The sequence below is a fragment of the Asparagus officinalis genome, chromosome 2 (assembly GCF_001876935.1).
Source record: "Asparagus officinalis chromosome 2, Aspof.V1, whole genome shotgun sequence".
In the NCBI taxonomy this organism is placed as follows: Eukaryota; Viridiplantae; Streptophyta; class Magnoliopsida; order Asparagales; family Asparagaceae; genus Asparagus; species Asparagus officinalis.
Window position 1 is genome coordinate 57453255 of NC_033795.1, and position 9988 is coordinate 57463242.

The following is a 9988-nucleotide window of genomic DNA, read 5'->3' on the forward strand; positions in this document are numbered from 1 at the left end:
AACCTAGTCCTGATGCAACAAAATATGAAATTCTTGAGCATGAGGAATGGGTTGAACATAATGAGCTTGCAAAGTGCTATATTATGGCTTACTTTGAAGCTACTTTACAAAATTAGCATGAAGGAAATAAGACTTGCAAGAAGATCTTGGAAAGCCTTAAGGCTTTGTAAGAAGAACGTAATCATACTACACGTCAAAACGCTATGAACAGTTTGATGAACACCAAGATGACTAAAGGTACACCAGTTCAGGCCCACGTTCATAAGATGATAGCATAAATGAATTGGAATCCTTAGGAGCTGAACTGGATAATGAATCAAAAATTGATGCAATTCTTGTTTCACTTCCTCGATCCTTTAATCAGTTCAAAGTGAATTTTAGTATTCAAGAACCAAATCTCACTTTGCCAGAACTGAGCAATATGTTGCAGAGGGTTGAGGATATTATGAAGCAAGATAAGGCCATAGTGATGGTTACAGAAACTGCTAGACCGTCTAACTATAAGAAAAGAAAGTTTTCTTATAAGAAAAAGGCAACAAAGGAAAGAAAGTTTCCAAGAAAGAAAAGAGGGATCAGAATATTTATGAATGCTTCTTTTGTAACAAGATGGTGCATTGAAAAGGAGTTATAAGGGTTACTTTGCATCACTGAAGAAGGATAAATCTTCTGAAGAGGTACAAGGAAAGTGTAAAACCCCGTAATACTGAATATTGTGAGATATAATAATAAACATATTATATTGTGATAAATAACATTTATTGATATTTGAGTATGCTAGGAATTGATTTGAGATCAACCCGATACATATATATGAATATATGAGTGCAAATGCACAAAACATGCATGAGAAAAAATCTGTGAAAAATAACCAGTTAAGAGTTTATAGATTTTACACAATGATGAACTTAGAATATGGGAAAACTCAAAATACCAAAGTTGTAGGTCTTTTCAAAATCTTTCCAACAAATCTTATATCACCACATTCTGAGGTCGGATACGAAAGTTATTGCCAAAATACCGAAGGTTATTTTCCTAGTCAGACTAGGTTTCCTGGTTCGGGTCGAACGGGTTTATTTCGGGTTTGCATATATATATATATATGTTTTCATGAAAATTATCATCCTTATATTAGAGTTTAAAACTCTAGCAGTCCCTATTCTTCTCTCTAAAGCCCTAACCCTAAAATTGAGAATTTTGAGAGCTTTGTGAAGCAAATATCGACAAAAGGGCGAGATCATCGACGTGTGACGAGGGAGAACGGGTGGTTTGTGCTCATGGATTGCTTGCTGTTTATTTTAGAGTCTTGCACATGAGATTAAAGCAAGATTATCTTCATCCAAACCTATCTCCATAGTTAAATAACTAGTGTAGATGATTAATATGATGTGGAATATGTGTTTTCATGCTTTAATCTTAACCTGAGGTGTTAAAAGTCAGATTTTTTGATAGTAAAACTTAAAACAAATGCTAGATTAATAATATTTTCTTGTTGTTTATGATATTATCATGATCATGATTATTAGGGTTTTTTTATAATTTTATTCATATATGAGAAATTTAAGTGATGTACTATATATATGTTTTTCTGCAGAAAATTGCAGCACTTTTATAATCTAATTAAGAGTTTAAGATAGCAAAAAAACTCCAAATTTAACTAAAATAGTTTTAAATGAAATATATATGTATCTAGTTTCTAAAACAGAAAACCATTCTTAAAAAGAGTTTGTATAGAGAAAGATATATTATATTTACTAACAACATGTCTTGCAGAAAAATGGCTGCACATATATAATATTTAACTAGAGATTTGGGATAACAAATGAACTCCAAACTGAGCAGAAAAATGGCTGCACATATATAATATTTAACTAGAGATTTGGGATAACAAATGAACTCCAAACTGAGGCAAACTTATGTCATTTGAAATATGTGTGAATCTAGTTTTCAAAACAGAAAACCATTTGTAAAAATAGTTTTACTAGAGAAAGATATGCTTGTTTTACTAATAGATATCACCTCTGTTTTTCCTGCTCGTTTTGTGGAGCTGTGTTGCGCCGTTTTGAGGTGCGTTCGCGGAATTTTAAGCCGCTTGATGTTATACGTATATTCATGAATATGTTAAATTATATATTTAAGAATCTCAAGGAGATTATGATGAATTTTGATATGATCATATTTGAATTAGATATAGTTCACATATATGTTAGATGGCGTTGATGAGCACAGCTCAGTACTATATGGGATAATGCGTCGACATACCAGATATACACGGTTTATACATGAGGTAACTGTCATTGATGAGCATAGCTTAGTATTATATGGGATAGTGCATCGACATGCCAGAGATATAAAGATTTATATGAGGTGGATATCGTTGATGAGCTCAGTTTAGTACTACATGAGGTAGTGCGTCAATATTCCACATGTACATGCCATTGAGTCGGATTTTAGGAGGCTTGATCTAGCCTTCTGTCCCACACTAGGGTATGATGAGGCTCGTGAGCCGTATTTCTAGGATGCCTATTTGGTAGTCCATCTCCCACTCATGTTATGCACTGAGATCGCGATGAGACTAATGAGCCATGTACACAGTTTAGGATACCTACAGGATAGTCCGTTGCACTGAGACAATTACTTGATAGACTAAGTATGACAGATACTGATTATGAATACGACCTATCATTGAACTATATAACTGAGATATGTTACTGTTGAAAGTATACAAAAATTATGTGTTGGTATTTTATTCTATCTCCCAGTGATAGTGGAAGATATTATAAATACGATGTGTAGATATCTTATTTCTTTTACTGTTCTTTTTACTTCTTAGTTGGGATCAATGATTAGAGATTCACAATTTGAGACTTATGGTATATACATGAGGGTTTCTTTGTTTGGATTATTTCGCTCGACATACCAGTCTCGAGTTATGGATTTCTAATTATTGGTTTTATTAAATTGTCTTTTCTTAGTTTGGTATTAATGTTTAGATATCTATAATTTGAGACTTATGGTATATACATGAGAGTTTCCTTGCTTGGATTATTTCGCTCGATGTACTACATCTCGTGTTGTAGGTTTCTAAATGTTAATCCTACTTAGATACGGGAAAAATAAATCTAGGTAGACTAAGCTTAATAGATAGAGCCTTCACTCCATCTATTAGCCCTTTCCCTGAGGGCGGATGGAGATAATCTTGCTGTAGCGCTCTGACGCTCTTGTTGTTGTTTCTTTTTCTTTTAAAAATACCTTTTCAGGTAGTTCGGAGTTTCGGAGATCCGCAGGGTGACGGAGTTTTGGCATAGTCGCCATCGCGTATTTTTACTTGTAGAGACTCTACTGTAGTTTTGAGTTTTATCCAGACATTAGAGTTTCATATTCATATTGTAGAGGCAGTGTGCCTTAGTACGATTCTTAGTTGATTCATGTTAAGACATTTTCATTATTCATATATCAGATGTATTATAGTTGAGACATGATTCTTTTCATTTATGAGATATCTCTTCTATATCATGTCTATTACATTTATTCCCTTTACTTTGTCTGTTTGTACATGCACTTCTATTTGGTTCTACTAGAGGATATTACTGTGATTGGTGAAACATGTTTATGCACAGTATGGGTGCATGGCTGGTTTGACATCTCTGGTTTCACCTTGGACTGCAGCCTTGTGTGAACCCATGGGCGTCACAGTTTGTATCAAAGCCCTAGTTCAAGTATCCTTAAGATCATCCTGTGTCGAGTCGTGGAGATAGTATAGAGTTTCCTAGGAATCATGTATAGAGTTCGCTAGGAATTCCTAGAATGAGTGAGAACGTTATATACGTATATTCGAAAATTCACAAAAAATTTTTTTGGTGACAACTACCTTACTTTGATTGAAAAGTAAATGCATGAATGATAAGTGATACGATTTTTTCCTATTAGTATATGTTATGTTATTTATGATTGGGATCTCACTTACTGTGTCAAATAAGCTCTCCTCTTGGTATTATAAACATTGGAACAAGGACGTGGTCGAGGTAAAGCTTGTACCCGGAGAGCTGGGAAAGTAGAGCCCGAGCCGTAGTAGGCTCCAAAGTATATGATCGACTTGGTGTTCGCGGGAAAAATCGTGTCTTTCTTCATTGATATCATTGCCATCTTAGTTAACAACTTTATGCGTTACAAAGATCCGGTCTTTTTATAAGATCCGGTTACAATGAAAATCAAAATACAAAAAAAAGAAAGATTACAATTTATTTCCTTTTATGTCGAACGAATCGCGAGCTCCTGTTTTGCGGTCACTCGCTAGCCACCAAGGTGGCCGGCCGAGCCACCAAGGTGGCCGGCCGAGCCACCTGGTGGCCGAGCCACCCCCCTCCCGAGCCTGGATCTGGGCCCAGATCTGGGCCCAGATCCGCTTTCAGTGCCTATAAATAGAGGGGGCATGGCTCATTTTTCAAAGGTTGGAATTTTGGAGCCGAAACTCTGCTGGATTTAGAACTCACCTTCGGATTCAAAGCTTTGAAGACTTGGACATTTTCAGATCTGGTTCTTGGCGAGCATCCACGTCAAACAAGGCAAGAGTTCAAGAGAGAGAGATTAGATCTGAGATCTACGCGGTTATCCTCCGGATCAAAACTTGGTTTTTGATCCCGAGAAGAGTATCGATTTCGCTTGGTCGATTTCGATTACTAAAGGCTATTATTTCCTTGGTGAAATAGTACCCCCGGCTGTTATTTCCTTCGCGAAATAGCACCCGTCATACCGTGTAGATCCGACCGGATCAAGATCGCGCGGTGGTCCACGGATTAACCACGGTGCAGGCGAAGAACCCACACAAGCAAGAGACCGCAAAACAGGATCTTGCGATTTGTTCAAGGAAAGTTGTAATTTTTATTTTTTCTTTGATTTTGTTGTAACCGGATCTTATAAAAAGACCGGATCTTTTGTAATCGAAAAACTATTAGTTGAGAAAGCAATGACATCAATGAAAGCAACTTTCACCGCGAACAATCTGGCGACCACAGTGGGAGCTACCGATCTCGTTGCCGAGATCGTTGCGTCGTAGCCGCGGATCTCGATCCCGGTCGAGGAGGAGGTCGAGTATGATTCGACCAACAAAAGTTCGAGGAGTATCTATCATCCTCGTCTGGATCCACCTCCCCCCGCAAGTCCAAGAAGTTCTCCTCTAGGAGAAAAGTCTGTTGGTATGAAGAAGTGCAAAATGCCAACGAAGATCTCGCCCTAACTGATGCCAAAGTCGCATCGGGTGAAGCTCCACCGACCTCCAACCAGGTCAAATCTGTTCCTGCCAACGCCTCCGCCGTTGAAGGAGTAGCGACTCTTTCAAAGAGAGCCCGCCAGAGGCGACGTCAACGCCTGGCGCGGCAACTCGCAAAGGCGATGGAGTCCACTGACGGAATCCGCTATCACGTGGATCTGAAGAACAGGAGAGGCAAACTGCCTCAACAATAAATGAATGGCAGCTCCTCCAATCCGCCAACGAATGAATGGATCCGTGTCAAACGGAATCCTTCAACACTTGATGAGCGCATTCGCAAGTGCTGCGCACTATCAGCACAAGCACATGCTCAAGTCCAGGAAGCCCGTAGAAAACTGCAGAAGGAAGTGGCCAAAAAGCCGCCAACAACCCGCCAAGTCTGGAGGCCGAAGTCTGAAGCGGCGATTCAGGCTAAAGAGCAACCTTCGTAGCCTTCAGCAAAAGTTCAACCTCCGACGAACCACTCTAAATCGCCGATAATTCCCGTGGCTACTCTGGGAGATCACGCAGAATCATCCCAAAGAAAGAAGTCATTTTTGGAGCGCCTCGGTCCACTTCCCGATGGACGATGCAAAGCTCCAGTTCAAGAACGTTTGGGCCCGGTAAAGAAGCCCCGAACGACGCAACATGCTGGGGGTCGCCGTTCATGGCAGCTAGGCGCACCAATTTGCGCATTGAAGTCCAGGAGCCCGCTGAGAACTCACGCCCACAAAGGCATGTTTTGAGGCGCGTGACTTTTGAAAGCCCAAAGAAGGCAGTTCGCCCTCAGAAGGAAACATTGTCGTCTGATGACGATAGCGTTATACCTGAGAAGTCGTGCTAACACACGATAGGTTACTCCGACCTTCAAGCAGATGAGTTGTACTATCGTGTCGGGGGTACGAGTAAAACCAGGAAAATGAGTCCTCGAGAGCTAGAAACTCAATGCCCCTATTCCAAACTCATTCGGACAGTATTGTCGGAGTGCAACTGCACCAATACAGTCCCCGAGAGAATTTTGGTTTTCAAAAGGCTCAGTGCTGAAACGCCAAAACCAAGGCCTAGGCGTTTCCGACGAAGAAGAACGGTGGTTGAAGACGGAGAATTTTTGAGGGTCACCACTAATATGACCAGCAAAGGGACATCGATACAGGATAATCTCGAGTCGATTCTGAAAGCACCCCGGTGTATAACCCGTCTGCAGTTTGGAACCATCAAACGAGCAACTTATGGTAGGATTCGGACAAGATTACCTTAAGAAGATGAAGAATCAGATGCCGGCTCAGCGGTCGCATCGGATAATACGGTATCCAGCGAGGAACAACCCCGCGAGGCACTTATGATAAGTGCGGAACAAGTGGCCAAGATGCTTGAAGAAGCCATGGCTAAACAACAGGAGAGATTCAGGTTCGAAATGCAGATGACCATGCAGAATATGAGAGAAATGCATGACCAACAAATCCAAGCACTGACAAACCAGCAAGGCGAACCAAGTCGTCGTAACCAGGTTACTCAGGAAGATGAGGACACAAATGCGAATGAAGCTTATAATGCCAATAATCCTCCCGTCAATGCAGGGGGTGGTAACGAGAATGCTAGCGAAAACACAGGTGAAAGCTTGAAGATCAAAAACCTCAAAAGCAAAATCAATACGTTGATTTCCGCTCAAGAGATGAAGAAGACGGGCATTCCTTGTCCATACCCAAGAGAATGGGAATCAATCCCGTATCCGGCGAAGTTCAATCTAATTAACTTCACGCCGTTTAATGGGATGAGTTCACCCACTCAGCATTTGATTTACTTCAAATCACACCTAGGAGTTATCTCTGATAATGAGCCTCTGATGGTACGGTCCTTCGTTGGCACTCTTCGTGGAGCCGCCTTTGATTGGTATCGCCGCCTCAAGCCAGGAAGTGTGAATAGCTGGGACGACATGGAGACTAAATTCCTCACCGACTTCTTCGATGACGACACCGAGATATCCATCGGGTCGTTGCTTGACGAGAAACAAAAAGACGGGGAATTGGTTGATACCTTCGTCAAAAGGTTCCGGAACAAGGCGATGAACTGTTGGGACCCGATCACTGAGGAGTTCATTCTCCAGACTTGCCACAACCACCTCGCATTGGATGTGTTGGAAGCAATGGAGATAGCACCGTCCAAAACATGAAAGAATTTGAAGGTCCGAGGAGAGCAAGTAGAGCGATTCCTCAGAAGGAAGAAGGCGGAAAGAGGCCAACAGGCGACGAATGCTCCACAGCAGAATTTCGTCCCACGAGGGAAAGGTAAGGCACATGCTAATGCAGTTGATGCTAATCAAACTTTCTAATTGCAACCTCAGCAACAGCAGCAGCAACGAGCACCACAACAATCACAGCAGCAATGGCAACAACGGCCTCAGAAGCAGAAATCTTCGGAGCCGAGGTTTCCTAAAGTGTACTCCTTCAAAGATGACGAAGTTCCCAGCATCTTTAAGTACCTGTTGGAGAATAACAAAATCCAGCTACCGGCGATCGTGGACCAAGAAGGGGCTAGCAAAGTGACGGATCCGAAGTATTGTGCATACCATAGAGCGGTCCATCACCTTACCAAGTCATGCTACCATCTCAAAGATAAGATCCAGGCGTTGATTGATGTAGGCGTCATAACCCCGAAGCCGTCCAAGAATATTAGAGCAAATGCAGTTTCAATCAGCTTTGGATCGATGCCCACAGCATGGTTTAAACCATAATGCATCACCAAAGTAGGAATGAAGATAGTGAACGACGACCCACATGGATAGCGCCAAAAAGGACTTGTACCACACACAGCCCCAAACGGCGAAATCCTCTGGGTCCATCCTGATCTTATTGAAGACGATCAGTGGACGACTTCCTCGACCAGAAAGGGTAAAGGCAAGTCCTGCAATGCTACCTCCGCGATCTTCGAAGAGGATGGTAATGAAGCTCCTACCTTCCCGCTCTCCGAAGAAGAACAAGAAGTCTTTGCCACTAGAAGCGGGAATGAATATCACTTCAACTATCTATCACCTAGTGATCAGTTAGCTGAGCAGGGGGTGACTAAGCAAGGACCAACCAAAACTCTCACGGAGCTGGGCGTGATTACGACTCCTAAACCGGTTGAAGAAGCTCGACAACAACCGGTTAATAAACAGAAAGAAAAGAAGCCCCAAGAGGTTCAGAATCCGAAGCAGTCTCGTTTTAATCGTCCGATTGGAAGAGATAAACCAGAAAGCTCGAACACTCTGCACGTCTTCGATATTATGGCTCAACTAGCTAACATCCCAGTGCGGATAACATTGTATGAGTTGCTACGGTTGTCTAAAGAAACCAGAGAAGCCTTGCAAGAAGCCTTGGCCAATTCAGAAGTGTTCCTTACTCGGATCAAGCCGGCACTTGAAGAGCCAGGGCCGTTAATTCAACACAGCAATATAGCGCCTAAAAACCTTCCCTACATTACCTTCACCAAAGAGGATATGCAGACGAAGAACTCAAACCATGATCGACCCCTATATTTCGTTGGGTACATTGGCTCCAGCAAAGTCAAACGAATCCAAGTGGATCCGGGTTCTGCTGTGAGTATTATGCCGCTTTGCTTGTGTAGGCTGTCTAAAAATCACAATAGATAGCTTATTCAAACAAGCTCCGACAACGGAGGTCACAATCAGACGACTTCCCAATCACTGCATCCGCAACTCCACAATCGCCACAAACACGACCTCACTTCTGAGATGATTGATCTTGATGGCTGTGACAACAGCATGAGATGTTGATGAGCAATGGGATGATTTCAGAAATAAAAGGTTGGACTTAGTTGGTGAGTTGTTTGGTAGAGAGCTGAGGGCAAATATCCGTTTTTAAGACACTATGGATGTTGATTCCCGTCTAGCTCCTACAACGAAAGCTACAATCAAATAGCTTTCGGGTCGACGATCGAAACATACAGTCAAATAGTTGCTTGGTAGAGAGCTGAGGGCAAATATTCGTCTTTAAGACACTATGGATGTTGATTCCCGTCTAGCTCCTACAACGAAAGCTACAATCAAATAGTTTTCGGATCGGTGAACGAAAAGTTGCGAATGGAGGGCTTTTCACATTGATCGAGAAGAGTTACAATTCAACGACACTTCTGACGACGGATGAAAACTCTATTCAGCAGTCTTCACAATCTATAGTGAAAGTTACAATCTGATGGCTTTCACACCCCACAACAGCTAAAGCTAGGATTATTGAACAATGGTCCTTGCAACGCTCTACAGAAGAAGTTACAAGTCAAATGGCTTCTTCTGAAACGCGGATGTCATCCCCGCGTCACCAATTTGGAAATGAAGGCGACCCTCGCGTCGTCAATACACAAGCCAAACGTGAGCGACCCTCGCGTTCAATGGTGTTCAACCAACAGCGACCCTCGCGTTCAATGGTGTTCAACCAACGGCGACCCTCGCGTCGTCAATGCACAAGCCAAACGTGAGCGACCCTCGCGTTCAATGGTGTTCAACCAACAGCGACCCTCGCGTCACCAAGCCACAAACCAAACGTGAGCAACCCTCGCGTTCAATGGTGTTCAACCAACGACGACCCTCGCGTCGTCAATCTACAAACCAAACGTGAGCGACCCTCGCGTTCAATGGTGTTCAGCTAACACCCAACTTCGCGTCTCAATTCAAAGAACACGAAGTTGAGGTTCTGAACGCCAGATTGGGCGTTTGACTCACTCAAACATGAGTCGAACGGTTCCAAAACC